We start from the raw sequence: 27,984 nt of genomic DNA, 5'->3' as shown, positions 1-27,984 counted from the left end.
TGTAATACAAAGTAAATTGCTTGTCAGGTTAATGTTAAATGAAAAAAATAATGTTACGTTAAAATTTTAGTGCCTGTAATTTAATTTGTAGATCTAATCGATAATATTATGTTTAAAGTTCTGAAAAATGATGCTAAATAAGTATGTAATTTTTTACTAATAACGTATTATATTAAATAAATTTATTGATATAAAAATCAAGAAAAGCTTCAAATTACAAAAGTAATGGGAAATGAAATAGTTCCAGTCTGCTTTTTCATGTTAACTGAAATTAGCCAATGTCTGCTGAAGTTTTAATTAAGTTTCTCATTCTTGCTTGTCTTTGTACACACACACATATATGTATGTATATGTGTGCATGTGTGTACTTGTATCTCGTCTCCACTCTTCTTTTTTTTTCATATTATGAATGCAGCTTTTAATTAGCTAAATGTCTCTTTCAAAATTACTTACCACATTTGTTTGTTTATTCGTATTGTTTAAATGTTTTACTCGCTTACTACTATTGATACTGTATTAACAAAATTAAGCTTAAATTCAAAACTTAAGCTTTTATTAACGGTCTTTAGCATCTGCGCATTTCCTCTGTTTTTTTTACTTGTGTGAAGCTTAGAATTAGTGTTCCAGATGAATCCCTTTACTGAACACAATTTCTAAGTTTCAACTTGTTTGGATATCATATTTAGAATTCTAATATATAAATAATTTTTATGAAATATTTGGATAACTACAATACAAATATTGTAGTTATCCAAATATTTCATAGTAGATACACATAATACACATAGTTATTGTGTAGTAGGAAAGATTAGCATATTGCGGAGTTCAAATTCCAGTCGATGAAATAAAGTTTTGTTATTTAATATTCTAAACAGTTCCAAGTCTGAAGTTTGTTTTCAGTTTCCCGCATATTTAAGTAAAATTACAAACTTACACGTCAGTTTATGCTTTGGATTTAGAGGAAAGACTGATGTTTACCAAATAACAGAAAACTGAAAGTATGATCTGACACAGATATGAACATCAGTAATGGAAAATTCAAGAACATTGACTTCAGTAATGCTTCCTTTTATCAAAAATAAAGCCCAAGAGTAACTTTGGATTTCTGAAGCTGAAGAAGTTTCTATATTCAAACCTTCAAAACTAGACTTTCAAATTTACGAATATTACGCTGATTCTTGTTCCTTTAACTCTTCCTATAATTGTTATTCGGGGTGCTTAACTCAAATCTCAACTGATATTTGATATATTATTTTTCTAACAGGTGCCAATTATTCTCCGATATCCATTTGGATTTAAGGTTATTTCAATGTTTCATCTCACAAACGCTCATCCCCATATCAAGCATGGACAGATATCAGAAAAACTAGTCTTGTTTTGCGAATTTCATAATAACTCGTACTTTATGTTTCAGTACATTGAGACTATTTTGGCACTACGTACCTTTACGAACTAATACAGAACACCAACATGTTACTTTTGTTTGAGATAGATGTGGGTTCGAACCCATGTGAACGAACTCGCTGCAGGGCTGCTTTTCGTAGTTTTCCCATGTGTAATGTAAAGATGAGTCAGTTTCAGTTAGAAAATCCTCCACGAAGGCATTCCTCAAATTAATGTTGTAATTCATTGTAGAAAAAGCCCTCGTATGCTTTGTCATATTCAAGTAAGCTGTCCTGATTGAATTATAATTTCATTTTGATATTTCGAAATGAAATTATGAAATGAATGACATTCTTGTCGACATTTTTAACCACTTAACTGTTTCATTTTTCTTCCATATTGTGACCAAAAATAACCATATACTTTATAAAAAATTTTGTATTCTAATCGATTATATGAATTCAAATCAGCAGTCAAAACTTTTACAAGAATTGCATTTATTAATTTAAGATAAGTTTTAGTTACGGCGAAATTAAGGCATTTTTATTTAAATTTGGGTTTGTTTCTCATGAAACTGTGGAACTGGAAAGAACACTTTATAGGACATAAATGTGAAAGAAAATCGCGGCGGTGGTGGAGGAAGATTACTAGTATCCATTTCTCGAAAATTCCGAACCTGAATTAAGTCATCTGAACTTTCCGTTTCTTCATCATCACTAAAAAATTCTGATAAAGAATTTTCAGGACTATCAGAATCATTTATAAACAATTCAGATTCGCTATCTGATCCAATAGCAGAATTATATTCTATTACGAGCCATTCACTGTCACACATCGTTCTTTTATTTCATGACAAAATTCGGAAGTAAAACCTAATACGCTGAACAAGTGCAAATAAACTGGCTGAAATTCTTCACCTAATGAAAAGCGATAAAACCTATCCTTGGTCTGATTTTACAGTCCAATCTCTCCTAGACTACTAGACACATCTATTAGAAACACTGCAAAGTAAAAAATGCGAAAGAGCCGGGAAAAGTCAGTGGATTGATGTAGGAAAATGCACTGCTCGAGCTGTGTACAGGCAAATCAAAAAGGTCCCTTTTCGCGGCACCCGAATGGGGATCGGGAAAAACAGTTAAGTGGTTTAAGCATAAACCTTCAATAAAATTAAACCGTCTTATTTAGACAAATATATATACTTTTTTTATGAAAAAGTATTAAACTGATATGTTTTTCATGATTATATATATGTTTACATGATTATTATAACATAAAAGAAAAATGCTTTCCATAGGATTAAAAGATTTAATTTTACGCAAGCATTTGAAATCAAGTTACTTTAAAGTTTTAACACTATAAAAAAATAATAATTAATTCGTAGTATTCACGTGAGCTTTCTAACTCTCTTCAGCCTGCCTCAAGAAGATGTTACAACAACAGATAATTTTTTCAATTTTCGAATTTATACGGCTATATTTTTAGTGTTACTGGACAGGTAGCGAAGAGTAAGAACTGCATCTGTTGTTGAAACATGTACATTCTCTCTAGGCCAATAAAAAAGAATGTCAGAATTTGAAAAATATTTGGTATCGCACATTTTAATGGTGAAAGTTAGCTTCAAAACCTCGATGTTTTATTTATTATGTTATTCCTCCTTTTTTCTTATCATGCACTCTTTCAGTGAATGTGCCGAAGGGATTCTAGAAAGGCTAATATAAAACTTCCCTTTTTTCTTCCGTTATTGCCACACCAGAGTTTCAGGTCGTTAATTTTTCTTCCAGACAAGAAAATAAAACTAGGTCTCTTATTTCTTCTGGGACAACTACTTCACTCCATTAACTTAAAGTTTTAGTTCCACCATCTCCATTATTCAGAATGAATATCTTTGTTTTTATGCATGCATTAATAGCTGTTATTTTCCTATTGGTTAAGCTGAAAAGCATACCATTTATTGGAGCATTAGTCTTAGGTGAATAATGTTTTTTTGAAGACTTTACTCTAGAAATGTTTACTTCAAAGGAGTAGTAAAAGAAAATGTGTTACTTCAAAAGAGCTTTCATTGTTAATTTGTAAATTTCTAATCAAATTTTCTTTTCGAAAGGAGATAAGCAAAATATTTCGCTACAGCAGACAAATCAACAAAACACTACTGAACTAATATATATTATTTCCGTCGTTGTATACATATTACACACACACGTATTACCTTAACAATGTTAGGAGCTTTTTTAGCATTGCATTACCTTTAAAAGGCGATTATCATATGAAAGTTTGATTTATCATTACATTGTTTACTTTTAAAACTCTTATTTTTCATCCCTATAAACATGACTATAAAACTCATTTTTAAAAGTTTCCATGAAACTCAAAATTTCATTACTCACTTTTTTCCATCTAAAAGCGCAGTTTTGCGTTTTCATAAGTGTAATTTGAAAAACTAAATTACCTCGATGTAAGTATATATAAAATCCGATAACAGAAGGTTTTAAATTTCTGCAAAACGAGCGAAAACAGTCACCCTAACAGGGTAGTTAACAAAGGTTAACAGCTAAATTCATGCCGAAGGGGTCGGTTTCCATGCCGCAGATATTACTAAGATGCCGTAGATATTACCTCATGCTATCGTAGCTATCATTACTCCATGCTGTAGATATCATTATAAATTCCGTAGATTCTCATGAGCCGCTGGCTCGGTTTCCAAACCTAAATAGGTCCACTAGCGGCCGAGCGGTTAAGCCGCTGAACACTAGTAGTTCGGTCCCAGGTTCGAATCCCACGAACGGGCTGGCTGCATGGGTGTTTTCGTCGTTTCCCCCATATGTAACGTGTATACGAGTCAGTTTCCCTTAGAAAGTACTCCACTAAGGCATCTCTTCCCTTAGGCAGATAGCGCTAGTGTGCTTTGCCGTTATCTCAATAAACCAAACCAAACCAACCAAACCTAGATAACTTATGTATTTAGTTTGCACCTCTTTGTGGCATAGAAGGCACATAAGATTTGTTCAAACGAAAGTCCTATCGAGAGGCTCACAGGAGGGACATAAGAATACGAGACTGTCCGATTTCATCTACAGCGACGTTTTCAGTGAAGCCCGGAAGGAGATTAAGGCATATAGCCCTCGTGTAACTTGCCTTAAGTGATTGAAGTTGAAAGGAAATACATGAGACTAAAGATATGTGTTTATACGAAATATATATGTTTAGCTAGTAAAAGGTTAAGTCATAAAAATTAATTATAACCTAACTTCTTTGCATAAGTTTTTTTGTAACGTTTTTGCATTAAATATTACGGTAAGCGTAAGATTTTGCTTAGATAAATTTAAATGGGAGTTTTTTTAACATTTGATGCCACAGCAAAATCTCTATCAAGCAAGCAATACCTCTAAACTTCAAGTAGGAGGCTTGAAAATATATTTAACTATTGCAAAAGGTAAGTAAAAAGTGATAAAGCAGTGATCTTTATATGTTAAGAAAGTCTTTCTTCATTAAAGGGGGGAAAGACTAAAGGAATTATGTTAATCCTTTTTCACTGAAGTAATGAAAGAAAGCATTACCAAAGCTTCGAAGTACATATATAACATGCATTTCACAGTACTTAGTTTTGAAAGTCATTAGTTACGCCGTTACACACTTTGGAAAACATTTCGTAATCTTATATTGTTTCTTAAATTTTATTATTCCCAGATGTAAATCTGATTAAATTGCGTTATTGTCTTCTGAAAGGAAGAGAAAAAAATTTCGAATTTATGTTGAGGATTTGCACGAAATCTAAATCACTAATGACATGATTCGCTTTGTAGTATTTATCAGCACATTTTTGAAAAAACGCTTTGTTCATTGGAGATATATGATTGTCAAACCACATGTACGTTTTAACGATTACTTGCATTTGCTGCATTCTAACGATTACTTGCATTTACATATTTTCATTTCTTTGCATTTGCTGTTCTCGTGTATAAATAAAACTTTTGTTGTGAATTGAAAATAAATTTTTCTTAATAGTTCTACTTTTATATAATTAAAAAAATATTTCAAGGCTATACTCTATTTTAAAGCGAATTTTATAGAAGCTTTTAGAGATATTTGCAAGTTGAAATTTGAACAATTTGGTAGTTAAGTTTGTAAATTTTGGCGACTAATCCTGATGACCATTTTATTAGTAAAGTAACCATTTTAATGCTTATTTTCAAACTAAGGATCGATAAATAGGACGTTCTTATTATATTTTTATCATTCGATAAGGATAAAAGATCTGAGAAAATATAAAATCTTCTTTTCTTAACAACTTGAATTGCAGCTGGTATCACCTTAATGCCGCAATGATGAATAATTTGGAAATAAATTATTGTATGGCAACCAGTACTCGAAATATGGAGTCCCAGAAAAGAAGTCGGTACAAGCATTCTGCGCAAGGGCACTAGCCTTTAATTTCGTTTCCTGCTGTGCAATCTTTTGTTGGTTAAATTAGTCATCTGTCAAAGCAGGTTTCTGGTGATAGCGACTTATTTAGATCAAAATAACAGAACGCTAAAAAAAATAATAATGAGCTAAACTGTATAAATTGTGGATTTTAATCTTTCAATTACCATTTCTTTTTTGTTGTTGTTAGAGAAGAAATGGTTAATTGATTACCAAGTATATCCAGGGTTGTCTGCCTGAAGAGAAGATGAATTTTTGGGAGGGTTCATATTCCTATTACACATGGAGGATATCATAAAACCCCTTATGCAGCCAGTCTGTTCATCGGGATTTGCATTTGGTCAAACTACTAGTGTCCAACTATCTTATTCACTATCTATATCTTATTTTGATGGAATGGAAGAAAAATGATAAGAAGGAATGGGAAATGGGACAAAATCATAAATATGTATATAAAGTAGTTATATTTCATAATACTCTGCACATATTTTAAGGGCGTAATAAATTAACCCTTTTAAAAGTAATATTCCTTTATTAAATATCACTCTTCCTGCCCAGCAGCGGCCGAGCGGTAAATTCGCTGGACGCCGGTAGTTCGACTTGGTGTTCGAGTCCCGGCAAATGGGCTAGCTGCATGGACATTTTTGTGTTTTTCGCATATGTAGGAGTCAGTTTTCTTTAGAAAGTCTTCCGCGAAGGCGTCTCTTTCCTTAGGCAAATAGCCCTCGCATGCTAACCAAACCAACATTTAATTCTTCCTGACTTCATTTTGTGCGTTTTATTTCATTTACTCAACTCTTTGCAAACTTCCATTATCAGCTCAGTAATTAAAACTGTTCTCTGTTTTAAAATTAAAAAAAAAAACTTCCGATGTTTAAAAAATGTTTAACCTAAATTGTTTGAACATGTTAAGACTTAACTGCATTGACACTTTGAAGGTTTGAGGTAATTTTATGAAGCATGATCCTGGTTAAATTTCTTTTGCACGATTTGCTGCAATCAATTCTTAATTAAATCTTGTTACAGAGATTTGTTATCAGAAAGATAATTCTTTTGTAATTCATGACTAGTTACGATCATTCAAAAGGCAAATATTATCGAAACGAGGCTAAACTTTAACTTGATTGGTACAAAATACCTAAAAAAATTATGAAGAAAAAAACAAAACTACTTTCGAACAGTTAATAAGTAATATACGTGACCGACTGAAATTTGCAGTTAGCATTTAAAATGGAATCCAATATTCGTTATAATTAAAGTTCATGTAAAGCACTTTATACAATGGTTACTCATTTGTTCATTTTTGCTTATATATTTTCCCATATACTAACATGGAGAGCAAATTTAAGTTATTAAAATCATTATAAATCTTATAGTGCACTACACGTGCACGTAAACAATTAAAACTCTCTGGCGTAATTTATGCCAAGCGCTAATGCTAGTTTCTGAATTTTTTTGATCAACAGCCGGAGTGTCCATGGTTTTTCAAATTACCCAATAATTCCTGCCACGAAGTGCACTTAACAGAAACTCTGGCGTTAGATTCACTTAGCAGTATTATATTTCGTTCATATTATAACTCATAATGCACAAAATTTATATCATTGAAAGAATAGAATTATCTAATCGTTGCCACATGTTCTATTCAAATACTATAATAAAGCTAGAATGATGTATAAAAGAAATTAAGCAAATAAAACAAAAAAGAAACAGTTTTTCACAGACGATTGAGTATTTCTCATTCAATTAATTCAGTTCTTACTTCGCGAGAAGGCAAAAATACATAAAAACGCAAAATATCTATGTTAAAAATTGCGAAGTAAATCTTAAATACTTATTTCCTCGAAAAAATTCCAGAAAGGATTAAGCATGATTTAATTGACAATAATAAATGAAGGCGTTATCTTTGTTGTTGCGAAGCTAAGTTTCTCTAGATGGGCAACAAATCCACTAGTCTGCTGTTTCAAATGTAAACAATCAATGGCCGCCATAAAAAAAGGCTTAGCGGCACTTAAACAACTTTAAAATTGCTGACAATTCTAAACATATTGCATACAGATTTACTAAAGGCATAAAAACCTTAACCGGAAGATTAAAAACAACATAATTCAATCATTTTTAAAGCAAAAAATGTAGAATTTACGAACATATAAGAGTAAGGAAACTGAGATCACTGAGCCGGGTAACAGAGTGGATATATATATAAATATATTTATATACATTTGGTGCGGCCGATTGCAACCAAAATACGAATTGCACACCTGCATGTTATAGCAGTCCTATATACAAAATTTCAGCGTTCTGAGGCTACTCGTTTTTACGTACGCACGTACGTACATACGTTCGTACAGACGACACGAAAAATTCTCTTCAGAATTAATTTTAAAGCAGTTTTATGATTTTTTGGAGGAAACAAGTCTTTTATTCTGTCCTTACGTACAGATATCACGCAAAAACATAGTTAAATTGCATTCGATAGCGGTCAAAATGGATATTTTCGTTGAAATATGCTGCCTGAAACTTTTCGCGATTACAATACTTCCTTTTTACTTCGTACAAGGAAGTAAAAACGATAAGCATTTTGAGCCTTACTGACTCGTTCCAAGGATTTGCAGTTAAAAAAAAATGTTCTCAAAAAGTAAATGTAATAATAAGCAATTGCTTTGTTTAGACAAAGAAAATAAGCGGCTTCAAAAACCCTCTAGCATTTATATAAATATTTCAGTTTACAAGATTCTTCTTGAAGTGTGGATGATTCAAATCCTGTTTGTGCATTAACTATCATTTAAAGCACAGTAAAATTATATTCATACGATATAACTTCCGTTTCCCACTCCAGACGATGGTCATTGCAACTACCAGTCATTGCAGTGGCAGTGCCGTTAGAACTAGTATAAAATTTCCGAATTGATGAGAGTCTATTAAATTCATTTACGCTGTAGCGATCTCTAGTTATAACACTAGTTTTGCGTAGGACACAAGGGGTCTTTTTTCAACGGCATTTATTGCAGTTGCATTACAAGAAAGATAACTTGTTTTCGTCGAATTATTAACAAATATTCGGATCAAAACCCCGTTCAAAGTTAGTTAAACATAGTACATTTTTTTTTGTGTTTACCTTATGTTACTAACGGCGTTATGTTTTGTGGTTACGCTACGTTACAATTAGTTACTAACGACATACTAGCCCTGTAAAGCCATTTCAAAAGGAAATAGAATTTCACAGAAAATTTTCATCAAAATATCTTAAATCACATTTAGCACTTCCTTATATCTAATCTTAACAACACCCATTTCTTGAACATGAGAGGTCTTATGGTATGATCACGGCTAAGATTTTTAATTAAAATACAACGAGAAAATTATAGGCTAAAGATAAAACTGAATGTGTCGCACAAAAGTATTAACATTCATGCTGTTTGGATCCAAAACAAAACTAATCAACTACACAGTAAGGGATTAGTTCTTGAAAGAACCGCTAAGAGGAGAATAATAATCCTTTCAAAGGTGGTGCACTAATGAATTTCTCCGAAGCCAGTTAATTATTTTCTCATTGCGTAGTAGGGAGAAGTAAACGCTATTTTAAGATTTTGATAATAACAGATTCTGATGCTTATTTCAGTCTGTCTTATTTTTATTTCACCTATCTGTGAAAATACAAAAGCATGAAAGGTTTCTCCTTCGAAATTTTAGCTAGTTTTGAATCATCGTTTTTGTACCTCGATGTTTATGAGCTACAGACTTGAAATTGTTGTCTCAAGTACTGGGAATAGCTGTTTAATACTCTTGATAAATTCGTAATTTTAGCACACTTAAGAATGCACAGAGATAGATACCAAGATGTTAATCTATCTTGTGCATAAACAAACAGTTTGAAATAAAATTAAATATAACTTTTCCCCACTCGCTAACTTCACAGATATTTTGCGGTTTATCTTATGCATGACATGAATAAGAACTCAATTATTTTGAAAAGCCCTACATCAGGGCATCATTTTCTTTACAGATAGGCTTAATTATATCAACCAGTCATCTACTCTTTCGTTGCATTTCCGCTATGTAACTATTTCTTAGACACAATAATGTTTTAAAAACTTTAAATTGAAGAAATTTATTTGTTTTCCATAGGTATCTAAAATCATTTCAGGATCCATTTTGTGTGAGCGCAGAATTTTTAAATGCATCTTTGATTCAAAAAAATTGTGCCATTCTAAAAGCAAATAGCAAACACTTTCTTATATTTAGCATAACTTAAAGAAGACTGTCAGTCAAAATATCTTTAGTGGATACGTTCATCATATTCTGGATTTGTTCTTGCGTTTGTTTACTCTCCAAAGGTCAACATGTCCCAGTTAAAAAAGCACATATTGTAGTTTTACTCTTAAATTTCGAATATGTTGTGAAAAAAAATCTATTTAAATTTCACTTCCTCCTTTAATATGAAACGTTATGATTATACTGAAAATAATTATATTAAACGAGAAAGATTATAGTATTAAATGAGAAAGATCATAGTATATAAATTAACGACAATGCGATTTGAATGCACAACTTGAGCGTAAAAGGAATGTTTGGACAAACAAATATAGACAGGGAAACGCAAGAAAGATAAACATGCTTGCTAGAACCAACATATTTGAACATTTTCAGTGTACAAATAAATTAAGCGGTAACACAAAAATGTGGTGTGTGGCATAGATGATCAAATTTGGAGCTATATCGCTCATGTAATGAACCTGACATAATTAATTTCATTAAATGCCAAAGAATAAAATTGGCACACCACGTTATCAGAATGGGTGAAGACAGTGCAACAAAAAAGTCTTCAACACAAGACCAGCAGGCACACTAAAGAAAAAAGGCAGACCAAATCTGAAATGGTTGGATTGCCTAGAAAATGACCTACTGATCTTAAAAACCATACACTGGAAAACTCTAGGAGGGAGAAGACTGGTCTGTAAAAAGCTTCTTGAGAATTCCATGGCCAATTCTGGAATGTCGGGTCATTGAGGAAGGAAGGAATAAATCAAGTGAATTGAATGAGAAAACAAATCTGCTCGTAATTTTCTAATCTATGTCATCAATTAACGAAATTTATCTAATCCTAATAATACCATCTGGATTATTTCATAACTTTTGTCATTTCATTTATGATAAAATAGCACTTTTTATCTTTAGGATTTGTTATAGATATCTAAACTACTATAAATTTAGATTTAACGAGTTGAAGATAAAAAAAAAGTGATTTTATTTATTTTTTTAAAATTAGATTTCCTCTTAGATTAAATTGCTCGAATGTACTCGTATATGAGAAAATATATTTTGTGTTCCATGGAGTATTAGCCCTTGTTATGATAATAAAGGATTTCTGAAGAAATTAAGGAGTTGATTAATTTATCTTTTATTAAGACACATATCGGAAACTAAAAGGTGACTCTACTCGTGGTCCTAATAATGATAAAGAAGTCTGGTCATTTCTGAATACGAAAAGGAGAATTCAAACTCACTTATCATCATTAAAACACGACTTTGAATCATAAAAACACATACTTGCTTTCCTCATTAGTAGCTTTAAATGACAGTGGGTGTTAAGCTGTATTGAGAATTGTCTTGATATGCAGTAATTAAAATTTACGCCGTTAATGCATTTTCAGGAGCGGAAATAAATCTTTTTAAGCATGTATAATATTTTTATTTACTGACAACTCTTGTGCATACTTTATAAAAAAAATGTTAAATATAAACAAAACAGTATAAAAATATGACTGAGAGCAGCAAAACTGGGAGCATGTTTATATAAGCAGTCACATTTTTATCCTTTTCTTTTAAACTAATTTAGTAAAATCGCCTATGTAAATCTGGCATGAAAAATTGCAGAAAACAGTAGAGTGAATAAGAACAACTAGATTAGTCTGGATCGTTTCGTTTTAATTCTGTTAAAATTCTGTGCTCAACTTAATGTGAATTTCTGATGCTGTGAGGAGAGAAAAAAGTAGTTAGTTAGCAAAGAAAAAAAATTCCAAACCGATGGCTGCTCTACAGAATGTCGCAAATGAAAACCAGAAGCTCATAACACAGGATATAAAATATATTTTCATTTCCAAAAAACCGAGAAGAAACACTATTATTTGCAAGTATTCATTTTAATTCAAGAAATTTTTAGGCTCTAAATAATTTTATTGGTCTCAATAGTGCGAAAGGGATTGCATGGAGTCCATTCATTTGTAATTTTCAGCAAATAATAATTAAAAATAGAAGGTAAAATAACAGCTTATTCCTCCAATTTAATTACATTTCCAGCTTAGTTTAGTAAAATTTGTTTTTCGCCATATTGGTTACATAAATGTGTTATGTTTTAAAAGAGGCAATGAACGGTGCGATAAAAGAATTTTTTTTCCCGCAGTGCGATTTGAAGGGGAAAATTAATCGACATCTTAATCTCACTGCTTTAATTTTATTAATTTCGTGGTTAAAAGTATTTATTTTCTTTAGCACGGGTAACTGGATTCATTTCCCTAATAATATATTCTGAAAATAGATTTTGATTCTAAAATTAAGAAAAACTGAGTTTTCGACTGACGTTTGTATTTTATCACTTTTGGTGAAAAAAACTTTAAAAATACTTCCAAAAATTTTCAAGTTCCTTTTGCTTTTATGAAATAAATGTATGAACTTCTGTTAAGCTGCAATGTTCACTGAAACACGTTTATTTGTTTTGAAAAAGTATGAAATAACAATACAGCTTTAGAATATCATTTAAGCGTAAGATTTAATGATAAATTTGTATTAGTGATTCAAATATTGACTGAAACGTTATTAAATTATAATATAGAAAGTTAGAGATCCTCAGTTTTTGATGAAATTTTGAGTTCAAAGCACATGATTCGCCATGAAATATAGATGCGGGTTAAGGGCTCGTGGATATCTCCTTATGTAATCACTCCAGATTAGCATTAAGAAATTAACAACTTATTACAACAAATAATATCATACAGCAAATAAATTGCTGTAAATAGCTCAGGAGGAACGCAAATAGTAGGTGAACTTTCTCTAGTGTACAAGAAATTCACCTAATTCTCGTTGAGCCGCGGGCTTTCAGACCTCATTATAAGCTCATTTCTCCTGACCCTCGGAGTCGTATTTACGTACATGGTGTAGTCAGAGCTTCTGGAATAATCAGTCCTAAGGCTTCAAAAATGTTCTTTCTAGAAAATTACAGAAAATTCCAAAGTTAATTAGAAATCGTCAAATGTCACCAATGCTGTTAGAAGCATTTTTGCTCATATCTCTTGGTTTTAATTGACTATTTTGATAATTTAAGGATCTTTAAATTCACATTTGAAAGATCTACAATACTGCGCAAGAAACAAATACCTATAACCAAAACTTGCTGCCAGAAATTCAATTACATACAAAATAAACCAAAGAAATTCTACTACATAAATGCAGAAATTAAACAAAGGTATAACTCTAATATACGCCCTAATTTCATCAAATGTGGCGATATGTGTTCTGCGCTGGTTTTTGGCGCGATTGCGTGTTCTATGGCAACCCTGTTGACGTTGAAAAATCTTTCGCTGGAGCTCGTTGGTTCGCCTCTGTGTCTGAGAAGATGGGAGGGAAAGATAAAATGGTAGTTGTTGAATTGAAGTTCGGCAAAAGGAAATATGATTGAGGCTATCCTGTTGAGGGGTAGTGGGTATTTGGAATTGTGGAAAGAGGGTCTGGGAGATTATTTTTAATGGCAGTGCATGATAGAAGTAGGGATTTGTGATTTTATTTATTTGTGAACCATAGTATAAATTTTTTGGATAGTGTGTCTGGCTGTCATGTAAATACGGTAGTGATTACGTGGCGGCATGTTAAAGGCGGTATGAAATTTATATTTCTGCTATTCGAAAACGCATTAATTCATGGTAAGTGCATTTTATTTTATCCTTGTTCTTATTTTGTAGAATGCTATGTTCATTGGTTCTTTAGTATGAATTTCTGTCGTTATTGTTGTTTTTTTAAAGTGTTTGAAATTTATTTTAGTTTATTTTGTTGTTTAGTGTCTAGACTGTACAATTCGTAGATGTTTTTTAAAGTTGAAACAGAACGCTGTGTACATGGTATTATTTGAAATTTATTGTTGTTATGTTATTTTATTAAAGCGAGGAGTGCGTAGATCGTAGATTCCTTTCTTGCCTAAATTGTGCAATTCGTAGAATTTTTTTTAAAGTTTAAACAGGATGCTGTGTACATGGTATTCTTTGAAATTTGTTGTTGTTATGTTAATTTATTAAAGCGAGGTGTGCGTAGTTTGTAGATTCGTTCGTTGCCTACATTGTGCAATTCGTAGATGTTTTTTTAAGTTAAAACATGTCGCTGTGTACATGAATTCTTGTCAAATATTTTTGGTTAGAAACTTTACGTTTTTGCTATCTAAATTTTTTGTTTTTGTTTCGGATTTTTAGCTAAATTGTGTGTTCAAAACGTAGATTTTGCATGTGCGAAAACCGCGTTTTTGGAGACATTTTAGGCTAAAAGTTCAAAATGTAAACAAAAAATTTAGATAGTAATATGGCAGCGTGAAGTTTCTCGCCAAACGTATTTGGCGACTTGAGGGCGCATATGAGAGTAGTTCCTAAACAAATAAATAAACAAAACGATATAGAATATCACAAAACTGCAATTAAAAGGATTGAAATGTTTATAGAAAATTACAGCGCTTACCTTGTAGATTCCTACAGATTCACTTTTGTGTGAAAACTTGAATAGTAGTAACTTCACAGAAGAAGGGTTAAAAGTACCATTTATTAACTCTTTAAAATTTGCAATGCGTCAACTCAACCCTAACAAACTACGCCTCTTCTAGGGCTGTAACTGAGGTCATATAACGAACTAAATTTTGAAGATATGAACAAGTGCTAGAACTAAACTACAGGGCTCAGCTAAATCCCGTTTCTTAAACCCCCGTCGAAAACTAGTGACAGCAAATAAATGCAATTAAGCCACGCGAACCAGCACTAACTCTGGGAGCAAACGCGTAAAGAGCAGACGTAACGGCAGTAGCCTAACTCTTTTTCTTTCCTGCTGAAACTCGGATTTTAAACTCTTTCTCCAAGCATTCCTTTACGTGCGCTACCAAATTTAAATATTCTGGTACTGATATTTTGGGGAATGAAAGCTTAGAGGAAATAATAGCAAATTAAATAAAATTGGTTATTTAAAATAAATATAAATCCTTACAGTTTCCCATGCCCGAATTTAGCAGACTTGGAAAAAGGTCCTTGAAGATCTGTTACATACTGTTAAATTCTACTTCAAACAGGCCCTGAGCCCCGCTTACACACAAAATCCTGAAATTTTAAATTTGATTATAATAGAAGTAAAATTTTCTTTTTTTTTTTCCTTCCGCTGAACTTGCTTTCTTGTACCTGCTCATTAGGGCATTCAGTCTTGTCCTTCCAGATTATGAATACAAGCTCGTATCAAACAATAAATAACACTTTACTTTCACAAACATTGATCCTTTCAATTGAGTTTCTAACCTTCTCGCCTTTAACATAGTTTTCTTAGGTTTACCGAACATTGCGGTTTTTTTGGGACATATTCACTCATACACATTCATGCTTTACATTAGCTTAATCTCTCATATGGCTCTCCACAATGTGTGGCGAACACGTAAATGTTATATGTCAGAGTGAAAAAACTCTGCACCTAAACACGCAAAATAATAGCACATAAAAACCTTCTTAGACACTCCCTAATTCAAATTCGAAATTCTCCATGAGCTAATAAACATGATTTGATTTAGCTAAAATTTCCTAATTCAAGATTTTCTTCTGTACACATTAAATTTTAAGTACATTAACATTTAACTACATTCACGTTTAAATATATTCCGAGAATTTTCGCACTACATAATTATTCTATATATTGTTTGAAATTTAAATATGCATTTACAGTATCATTTACCTTAACAGATATTTTCACATTTTACAATTACATACTCTTACCACAATAGAGAATAAAAACGAAAAAAAAATTACTTTACTTATTTCTTCTCACCAAAAGAGTGAAACTAAAAACAAATTTTTTTGTACCAGGCCAGAACGTTTGTCTTGCTAACATAAATAGTCTTTCGACAAACAAAACCTGAACTACCAGTTCTTTTCATTAACGTTACATTTCTACAATACACTATAGCTTTGTGCTTTCACCAAATAAAACTAAAATAACTTTAGTCCTCAATCGAGGCAACTGACTTTAACATGTAACTTCCTATTTGAAAAGGTTTGTATGTAAGTTTACAAACAGAAAAATTTGTTGAAAAATTCACTTATCATTGTTTTTTGTTGCTTGGTATTTCGCCATCTTTTTATTGCAGAACTGACTCCACGTCAGTTTATTGACGCTGAAAATTTTTAATCGCAGTTTTCTCTCCACAGGTTGGGGCTAGTCTCTTCGTTTCTCTCCTCTGCGCATCTGCTTTTTCGGGTGGAATGGTAGGGGCTCCATCTTTTCCTTTTGCTGGCTGGGACGCTGGTTCTTGGAGCAAAGACTTCTTGCCTGGCGGTTCTTGGTTGCTTCGGGCCATGCTGTGAGCCCTGAACTTCGGCTGGGCACTTCATCTTAGCCGCCGGTGGTCTTCTTTCTATATACCGCCTCCTCGTCGTATTCTGGTATTGTCTGCTGCGAGATCTTGTTAGGGCTTTGTTGATGGCGCCTCTTCTATTTCGGAAGCCTGCAAGAAATTATTCAACACAAAGTCTTTACGTTCAAAACATTTTTTAATTGATTCGGACTGGCCTTTATTCTTTCGTCGGAACCTGCAGTAATATAAATCACCGCAACGACTATCTATCCCCCACTTTAAAATTTTCTTTGCGGCGTTTACTATCATAATATACTTTTTGCCGCTCTGTTGCTACATCTGAATTCTTCAACGCTTCATCAATTAATTTTTTTAATGTTGACGCTGGAATCCAGGCTCCCTATCTTGGAGAAAAGTAATTTATCGAGCGGTGTCAAAATCTTCCTACCCAGAAATAATTCAGCGGGTGTTTGTCCCGTCGCATCATGCTTGGCAGTTCTTAAAGCATATGCTAGTTCGTCGATGCAGCCATCGCTTATGATTCGCTTATGATTATTTTTAACATAACTTCTGATTATTTAACGATGTTTTTATTACCTCTTTCCGCGATGTTTGGTTGTGGTCTATATGGGACCATTGTCGTATGTCAAGCTCCTTATACAAATTTTCGAAAATTTGACTTACGACCTGCCTACCATAGTCACTTATTACTTTTAACGGTGCACCGTATTTTATTACATACCTATGTAAAAACGCATCTGCGGCTATTTTAGCCGACGCTTGCTTTAACGGAGTAATTTCTATCCACTTAAGAGAAATGGTCAACAATGACCAAAATATATCGGTTTTTGTTTAACGCAACTCTGGGGAAAAGGGCCAAGAAGATCTATTCCAAGAGTTTCATTAGGAAAGGTCGCACAAATACTACACTGACTACCAATAAGTATTTGGACACCTATGCAAGTGACGATATCTGCGGTCCTAAGGTACGTCACGGACTCCGCTGGTATATATCGTGTAGGAAACAGCATCGGCTTTAGTCGCATGCAAGATGCCTCGCAGTTCGGAGCTCTCTGATTTCGAGAAAGGTATAATTATCGAGTATCACAAATGTGGCCGATCCTTAAGGGACATATCTAGCGATCTGAAGTACCGAAAATCGACAGGGGCCTATGTGATTAAGAAGTGGAAGGTGAGCGGTGATTGTCGGAATGTGCCCCGAGTCGGCAGACCAGCGAAACTGGGAGATAGAGACCAACGAGTGCTATCCAGAGAAATTCGGAAGATCCTCACCCACCCGATGGCCCTCATCCGCGAGGAGTTTCAACAGGCATCCGGGAGTATTGTTTCAATGAATACCATCCGTAAGGAAGCACATCTGCTTGGCTTTCATGGTCGTGCTGCTGCCCATAAGCCTTTGATCACAAAGTCCAACAGCGCTGTTCGGTTAATGAGGTGCAAAGCACATCGAAATTGGACCATAGATCAATGGAAACGAGTTCTTTGGAGTGAGGAATCAAGGTTCACCCTTTACCGTTCGGATAGCAGGGTCTGGGCCTGGCGTCTACCTGGAGAACGTCTCCTGCCAGAATGTATTGTGCCAACAGTCAAGTTCGGCGGAGGTGGAATTATGGTCTGGGGGTGTTTCTACTGGTATGGGCTGGGACCCTTGGTCCCCATTCATGGTAAGCTCAACTCCGATGCCTACTGCACTATTTTGGATGACAATGTGCTTCCTATGTTGTGGCAGTTTTACGGGTTGGACCCCTGTTACTTTCAGGACGACAATGCCAGTTGTCATGTGTCGACGTTAACCAAGGCTTGGTATGGTGCCAATAGAGTTCATCGAATGGACTGGCCTGCCCTGAGTCCAGACCTGAACCCTATCGAGAACCTCTGGGAGGAGTTGCATCGCATTGAATTCAGGGGTGCACTACCCGTGCAAAATCGGAGAAGGAACTTCTATGTCTTCTCCAAACCGAGTGGAAGAAAATACCACTAGCTGTCATACAAAGACTTGTGGAAAGTATGCCCCGGAGGGTCCACGCTGTAATTACCTCTCGTGGAGGCTCTACCAACTATTGATTTTGAATAAAGTTAGTTTTTCTTTTCTATCACAGGTGTCCAAATACTTATTGGTAGTCAGTGTATTTAGATACCTGGCCGGGCTGGTATTAACGTCGTTAATTAACTGACATAATTTACAGGACCTAACATACACTGTCACTACTTTCTGTAGTTGCGGAAAATACACTGCCTCGCGTACCCTTTGCACCGTTTTCCTTACCCCTAGATGGCCAGCGGTCGATGCGTCGTACAGTTCCTGAAAAATGCATAGCCGTAGTGTGGCTGGGATGATTGGCCTATTTTCGAGGTTTTCATTCGTTTATTTAGTATAGAACAGCAAATTATCTACAATCTCGTAATTTTGCGTCCTATTTCTAATTGCAGCAAGGTCTGGATGTTCAAAATTATCTAGATCCTTTAAATAAGCATAGATATTACCGAATTCTGTATCCTTTATTAACTATGAGTGTTTCCCGTCAATCTAGAACTTTAGAAATTAACATTGCACATTTTATTTGATGACCATTTTCATCTAGCTTGATTCTTGATTGACTGGAGTATGCTTAATTATTAAGTTGTACTCTTGTAACTCTCTTTCGGTCGCTGTATGAATTGCGTTGCGTGGCGTTTAAAGTTTTATTAAAAAATTCCAGGGGATGCCGTTTTTGCATTAACACCGCGCCCACGGCGTAATCTGAAGCATCAGCCCCAATCTCCAAGTTGTCGTCCCCTTCTGGAAATTTTAACACAAATGCATTAATTAAAGCTTCTTTCAGTTGTTCAAACGCCGTGTTTGCTTGCGCTGTCCACGCAAACTTTGATTTCTTGCGTTTTAACACTAACAAAGGTTTAACAATATTAACAAATTTTTGAATGAAAGAACAGTAATACGAGCATATGCCAAGAAGGTTAGGTTATATAAGTTCTATTCTATGTGCATCTTAAAATAGAAAGTTGTAGGCTATTATCTGGGTTTTCTTATTTTACTTTTATAATATTTTCTAGACAGGCAGTGTGCTGTTATTCATCCGTCAGTAATCTCTTACGTGCACCATTAGTTTCTTTATATGCTCTAAAACAATTTATGTCTAGAAAGCATGTTCTGAAATGCTTTTTGGAACACTAGAAATATTCAATGTCATAAAAACAGAGGGATTATTTTTGCCCATATTCTCAAGCTCTCATAATCCAAGTGGATTCCGAATATACAAAGTACTAGTTCTAATGAATTAAAGAAACAAACAAGCTGGTAGAAATGGTGGCAACTACAATCCTCTAAATTCTTTTCAATCTCCAACCAAATATCGATATCCTTATAAATGCTATGCATCTATATTGGACAAAGTACAGTTTTAATGATTTATTAAAGCTTCTAATGTATACATATTTTAACAGGATCCAGCCCAAAACGAGAAAAGCAAAGCTCAGTAGCTTTTAGTTGTAAGCTGGAAAAGCTGAGCTGGATTAACCATTAAGCAAAATAAACAGGTGTTTAGGGGGATCAAGGAAAAGGGATCATAATGAGGTCCTTAGGAACTCAGGAAAAGAGGCACTACAAACTTTCCCATTGCTGAATTTACCACGGAATACATGGTACAGGTATACGGAGATCAAGAAAGAAAAAATTGGAAAAATTAGGGGTTACTTTTATGTGGATGCACCAAAATCTTTTAATTGCTTACAGCCTCTAAAACTCTTAATCCGGCTCTGCGAGAAGTCTCAGTTTAAACACCAAGTGAAAAAAATGACTTTAAACTAGATACTTTCCGCATTTGATTTTAACTTGGCTTTTGTTTGAAATCGAAAAGTAATTAAAATGGTGGCTATTGTTATAAGCTTTTGAAATAACTTTTCTTAGATTCTCTACCTTCACCCTAGAAGTTCTGAATCGGTGCTTTTGTAACCATATTCAACGAGATAACTTGCCATCTTAGAATGGTTAATTTTTCATTAAGCTACTTTATTTTAATTTAGCAATATTCAAAATCAAAAAGACCGTTTCGTGGATAAACGAAATATATTTAGATTTTAAAATCCTAGTAGTGATACACTTATTGGATTTGACTTTAAATGGAGTAATAATTCGTTCTATAAAATACGAATTACCTATATTTTTATCATATTTATTTGTTTAATCTCATAATGTAATATTAAACTTTTCCTCTATTATGTTATTTACATTTATTTGCATATACGTGAATATACGCAGTTTTCACACTGTTGTCACAGGAAAGAGGGGAGACTGTATAAGGGTTTATTTATGTGTACAGTCTACATTTTTTATATGATTTCAGTATACATTCTTTCTGTGTTCTTTCTATTCTAAGCGAAGGGATGCTTGTTATGCGGCACCATACAATCAAAAGCCAGTGCTATGAAGCACGTTAACGTTTGGAACCTAGTGGGAATCGAACTTTTCTCCTATAACATCGAGTAATTCTCTCCGGATGTCTCGTCTGTGCCTCGAGAACTGAACTGGGAACAAATACATTTTGAATGCGGGTTGTGAGCTCTGTAGCTCTTTTGGAAGGAATTGTAGTAGGATTTTTTGAATTTTCGGCCTTGTCTCTTCCGTCTTTAAGGATAAGCACATGTTTAAAACCATTGATCAGAACTTTACCTTCTTTGCATGCAGTAAGAAAGGAAAAATATACTGGATTAAATAATCCTAAGCATGAATTAGAGTACTCTTACTATACCTATTATTTATCAGTAGTATGCGTGGGAGATGGTAATGATGAAGCTAAATTATGAATGGAAAATTTTGCTTTACTCCATTTATAATTGATACTATTCATATTTCTTATCTGATCGGATTTTCTGTAGACTTCCAACAGTTTTTGTGATTCTTTGACATATGAGTTTATTTTTGCATATTTTTATATTAGTAGTAATGTAACGAGTTATACTACGGTTTCATATTAATTGTATATTTTATTATTTTTTACTATTTTTGTGCTATTTTTAATAATAGTTGAATTACACATTTTTCCTACAGGTGACTCCAGATTATCTGGGATGAGGAGAGATTACGTGAACCTTCTCTGAAAAGCAAAATTGAATTATTGCAGAACGATGCAAAAATTAACGTCACAACCATCGAGGTTAAAAAAAAAACTACTTGTGGAAAATACAGAAGAAAACGAAAATGCATAGACTGTCAGGACTGCTGTTCTTTCTAATTGCCTTTGGAAACTGGTGTTCTGAGTAGGAACAGCGAGCTTACTCAAACCTTATGTTCGTGCGTGTGTAGAAGATACAACAAAGATAAGAAGGGTTAAATTTATCCTTTATCTCACAGCGTACAGCCGTTCCCGCACTTCGGGATACAGAGACTAGTACTTATGGTCTGAAACGTAGAAATTAAGAAATAAACTAACTGAACTAAATACGAACTAAACTTAGATGCTTTACAGAGAGTAGTAACGCGAAGATTGGCCTTTTAGCACTACGTATGTAGTGAGCGAAATGCAAAAAACTGCAATACGTCTTCAAATATCAGCGAGAACCAAGTTCTGCCTTAAATATCAGCGAGAACCAAGTTCTGCCTCGTCTGCCTTAAAGGCAGACGCGAACTGACTGAAAAGCACGCGCGTGGTAAGACAGAAAGAAGTCCTTCTCTCTCTTTTGGCTAAAAGCCATATCTTAAATACTTATATAGTTTGCAACCTCATTTGCATAAACAAATCTATTCGCGCTTATTCTGGCCGGAAATGGAAAATGAGAGAGAATAACAAAGTTTAAATATAAAATAAACGTTAGTAAAACTTAAATCCGTAAAAGACTAGCAGCAGTGACATAAAATGAAAGTCACAGAATTTCGCTAGTATTTGTATCCACAGTAGCAAGTAATTTAACTGTATAAATACAAAATGCATAAGTATTATTGAATCATCCGCTAAAAGTTAATTGTTTAAAGATAAATCATGTGTACAGTATTAAACGTTTATAGCCGACTGACTCCCCTCCAAACACAAAAAACACTATAAACAACAGTAAAAAACTGCATGCACAGCATGAAATGAGGAAAAAGCATAGAAACGGCAGAAAGATATTGAGAGAGAAAGAAGGTGTCGCTTTTGAGAGACGGTACTTTGAAACCTGATTTAATTTCCATAAACAAATGTACTTATTCTCCATGTTAAACACGTCTCTAAAATCGAAAGAAATTGTTACTAATATGTTTTTATTTAGTACTTTAGTATAAGAGTAGTTTCTCTTTCTAGTTGACTCGTTAGTACGCGTGATTTTGAGTTAACTGTGGACATCATCCCCGCTACTGCCCGGTTTAATCGAGAGTTGACTGTACTCATAACTATCATTTAATTGATGAATATATATAATCTGTTTTACAAGAATATTTTATACTAGTTCCCAAACCAGGAGGGCGAATTCAAGTCCAACATTTGGCTTTTTAAATTTTTTTATGCATTGTTCTACCCTTCCTTATATTTCAATTTCTTCTTTATTCTTATATTTGTAACGAGACTGTTAATTAACCAATGAGTTTGGACATAATTCCCAAAAATTACATAATTATCAAATAGCCAGTAGTAAAAAATGTTTTGTAATGTCTCCGTATAATGTTTTACCTTTCGCGTTCTTGATGCTATATTTTTTACTTATTACGTGCTCCGGCCTTAGGCACTACACGGAAAGGGAGGGGTGCCCCATGGAGGTCATTTGAAGGGAAACTGGCTGGTATCCAAGTTAAACTTGGGGAAAACCACAAAACGCCCATGCAGCCAGCCCGTTCGCTGGGACTCGAACTCCGGACCGAACTACCAGTGTTCAGCGGCTTTAACCGCTCGGCCGCTGGTGGGCCTCTTGATACTACACTGGTGTGCAAAAATTAAGGACGAGACGGTTTTTTTCAATATAACTTTGTACAAAAGCTTTCCAGATCAAAACATTTAATACCGTAAGATCCCCAATACGTAAGGACATGAGTAATGTAAGCAACACTTACTAAAAGAGCAATCAGAGGGATAAAAAGAAGCTTTATTGAAAAAGTAGCATGGAGCGCAATGCGACTGAAGGCCGAAACATCCCTGTGATGGGTGTCCAGCAAGAAACATCCGGTCTTTAATAGGGGATATGATTTCCCCTGACTGCTAGGCAGGTTTCACAGCGTCTGCCCATGCTGAGAATGAGGGTGTCAATGAGTTGTTGAGGCATTGCTGCCCATTCGTCTTGCAGCGCCAATAGAAGCTCCGGAATCGTTACTGGTGGTAAGGTACGAGCTGCCAAGCGTCTGCCTAGAAAATCCCATACATGCTCGATGGGATTGAGATCCGGAGATCGTGCCGGCCAATCCATACGTTCAATATCCTCACTCTCTAAGAGCTGTTCGGCAGCTACTGTGCGATGACATGGTGCATTGTCGTCCATGAAAAGGAACTGCGGACCCATAGCGCCTCTAAAAAGACGCACATATGGAAGAAGAATTTCGTTACAATAACGGGTCCCGTGGACTGAAACTGCGTCGAAGATGTGAAGGTCCAAGCATGATGCCTACCCAAACGAGAACACCGCCATCTCCATACCTGTCCCTTTCAATGATCTTCGAGGAATGATTGCGGCTTCCCCGCTCTCTCCAGATGAGTATGCGATGAGAATCGCTACTCAGACTGAATCTGCTCTCATCTGTAAAGAGTACTCGTCCCCATTCATTGTCTCTCCAATTCCGGTGTTCCCGGCACCACAGAGAACGCCTTCTCCGATGGGCAGGCGTTAGAGGTACACACCGTACAGGGCGTCGTGCAAACAGACCACCACCGTGCAGTCTTCTGGCCACGGCAGAACGCGATATCGGTCGTCCAGTCGCCTGTGTCGTGTGTCTAGCGATTTCTCCAGCTGTCTGCCGCGTGTTTCTTCTGGCCTGTAAGGCAATATACCGGTCATCTGCGGGTGTGGTTCCTCGTGGACGACCACTACTAAACCCCCGGATAGCTGTTTCTGTAGTTTGAAATTGTCTTTAAAGATCACGATGCTCACAGCATCGTGAAACGATGCTGTGAGCAATTCCGAACTCTGCAGCCACACTTGTCACACTCTGCAGCCTTCCTCCAACTTCCCAATGATTCGACCTCGGGTAAAAGCATCCAGATGTCGTCTAACAGATTGATTATTCGCCATTTCTCGCTGAGACAGCAACTCGGTGTGATTTTAACTGCTATACGGCGTGCAATCTCTTTGCCAGAAATACTGATCTTACACCGACAACATGCTTTATGCTACTCAGACACTCCCCCATTACGTCTACCTGCATATCTGCGCATGTGCTACCGTACATCACCTTACTTAATCTCCTGATTGGTCTTTCTGTCCGCTCTGCCTCTTCGTTCAGCTGATATGCTAATTTTTCGACTTCGTCCTTAATTTTTGCACACCAGTGTATATTGGAGTTGGATTTTAAGCACTGATGGACAGCAGGTATGGAAACTGTCATGAGCATCTGGTAAACAATATAGTATTATCGTTTAATTATAAATCTGAAAATTCCAGCGTTTTGTACATAAAGCTGATTTATAATTCTATTTTTAAAATAATTTACATTTCTCCAATTCCATATGAATTATACTCTTTATGTTGAGCTCATTTGTTATGCACACTACTAATGAGATTCCCCACTCTCCCAAACTGAAACATTTCCGAAACTTTTTATTTCGAGGCGACATTTGGTGTATGTTTTTCAGTTTAACTCAACGAAATACGATAATGCTATTGACTAATGTATAAAAAAACTGCGCTTGAAGTTAAGATTATGAAGCTCCAGCGCGAAACGAGAATTAAAAATTTCGAAGCTCTCTAAATATTTATAGAATACGTTGTGAAGATTATACGCCGATAAACGCCGATTATACGCCATTAAGCCGATAAAGCGTTTAAAACTGGAGTTTTCAGAAATGTGAGTAAATAAGTGCAGAGGAAGTGAGAGTAAACAAATATTGGCGATATTTTGGACTTTTTAAGACTTTCCAGTTAACACTTTTAAAGTATGTAACTTTCAGATCTGTATTCATATTTTGAGTTTTTAATTAGTCTAATCAGTGTTCTTTTCGTAAGCATGCTGGTAACTTTTCTAGGCGCATTTCAACCGTTAACAAAAAATGAGTTAACGAAAGCAAGTAAGTAAGTATCAGGTCAAATACGTAATTTTGCTAACCGTTAACTTTATCTATTAATTACCTTCCTACCAAATCGCTCCTTTACTCAAGAATTATACTAATAATAAATCAAAGAACGTGAAGCAGGATGTTAAACTATTACGAAATTATCGTGTAAGTAGTTATACTAGTAAGACAGCAGGTATAGGCAGTGTTTTATAATGAATATAATCCAAATAGATAATCGTAATATTGAAAAACTGAAAATATCGGATGGATGGTGTCCAATTTTGCACCAAGTTCATATCCAAATATAATTTCTAGAAGAAAAACGCCTGATGTGACCAGCTCATCAACTCCCGCCAATTCCATGTTTTTTAAATAGCAATAAACGTTAAGTAAAGTATTGCTTCCAATTGATAGTTTCAACACAAAATCCATCAGTTGCGTTGTGTTGTAGTACTCTAAGTTAACACGGAACAAAATATTCTTTTGGTAATCTAGTAAAATTACTCAGATTAAGTCAAATCTTATAGAGTAAAGTACAAGAACCAAAATCTTGTTTGTGGTTGTATATAAACCTAGGATTTTATTATGTAACCATATTCGTTGTTTTTAAAAGAACATCTCAATTCATAAAGTTGAAATTCTGTGAATATCGAATTAAACTTATTTTTGAACTTTGAATGATCATGTGCTTTTAAGCTATAATGTGCTGAATTTAATGTTTCCCTTCTTAAAACAGTTTCTTTCTTTTCGAATATTTTGGAAATTGTTTAAGAGTTTTTTTTTTCCAATGACAGATTGTGAACAATTACAAATGTAACCCAGTCCATTAATCTATACAATGCCAGATGTGGTGATCTCTTTATTATGGAGGCACCTAATAGGTGGGCCACCATCGCCTTTCCTATGAAGGGACGGACAGTTACAACCATGCCTTCTCCAGGATTCGAACCCAGGCCTTTCGGCAACGCAGTCAGCTTCCCTGACCACTATACCGACTCGGCGGCTAATTGCTTAAGAGTAACATAATTATTGAATCTCAAAGTACTCGTATTATAGGAAGGAATACGGCTCAATTTCTTCATTTGCAAATTCTCTTTTAAAATGTCATTAAAGTAGATGAAATCTTTGATTCGATTTTAAGCAATTGACTATTGTATCATTCACTCAACTACGTATAACATTACTAGTCTTATTTCACGAAACATTTCTTAAGCTACTTGCCCTTTGTCCTACTGTTTTCTTTTTTCATTCCAACACTTATCATCCGAGGCAAAAGAATATCCATTATGAGTAAGAGCTGCGTAATAAAGCAAGTAACACTTATTATCAGATAATGATGATGGACGGCAGAGAGTGGGATTTTGAGTACAAGAGGCGCTGTAATTTAAATCAAATTAATGCCAGCAGAGAAATGAAAGCATTCCATATTCTGCTTCTTCTCATCAAGTATTTTCAGTTCTTAGAGTTTTGCTATATGATGAGAGATAACTAAGTTAATTTTTAAATTCTTCAGCATGCATTATCATCTCGTTTCGTTTCAATACTATATTGTGACGAAGATTTTCATATTAATATCCGGTATCCTCCATAAATTTTCTAATCCGAATATTCATTTCCTCTGTGATCTTAGTTCTAAACTCTGCTTTTTTTAATGTATGCACAATTTCATAATTCAGATATTTTAGGAAGTAACTGTTGTAACTTGACATAAAACCTGTACTCCATCAATTTATTGAAACTGCTCTTGCAACTACAGGTTTTCTAGGAAGGGTCCAGCAGCTCAGGAGCATACCGTGAACATTAGTTTTGTATAAAATCAATGATGAATCAATCAATGAGATCACTAAAAGAACAAAGTATCTGTGTCGATGATCTGTCAAGTCTCTGGCAGACTTTGGTTCTGCCAATGTAAAATTCAATTTGCTGAGAAGCAAAGATGTCAGGAATCCAATTGTCCACCTTAACTGACGATGGCTTGATTTTCAGAGAAGCAGATTACAGACGTAAACTGTAGCAGTAAATTAACAAGAAGTATGAGTTACGTAGAGAGCGAAATTCATTAAAAAAAGAACTGTATGAATAATTTAACTCACTGCAAGCAGTGTCTCCGTAAATTTGTCAGTAAAATGTATTTTTTAACAGTGTAGTTTCAAATTGTTACGAAATGGCCAGCTGCGATAAGATAGATTCCCAGCAAAACGGGTTTAGGGTTGCCAGAAAATGGCAGATGTAAGCCAGGGTTGCCACGTTTGTCACGAACTCGTCCATTTGGCGACATTTGACCACAACATTGGCAATATGCCATAGATGAAGCGAGAACATTCTAGAATTAATTCTTACCGGTTTATCCCAGAATGTTCTCGAAGACAGGTCAAAAGGTCTATAAACCCTGCCTGTACGCGGAGAGCAGTGTGTCGT

The sequence above is a fragment of the Stegodyphus dumicola genome, chromosome X2 (genome assembly GCF_044657685.1).
Source record: "Stegodyphus dumicola isolate Sdum_Otavi_A_Nest chromosome X2, ASM4465768v1".
Taxonomy (NCBI): Eukaryota; Metazoa; Arthropoda; class Arachnida; order Araneae; family Eresidae; genus Stegodyphus; species Stegodyphus dumicola.
Note: the sequence above shows the minus strand (reverse complement) of the source record.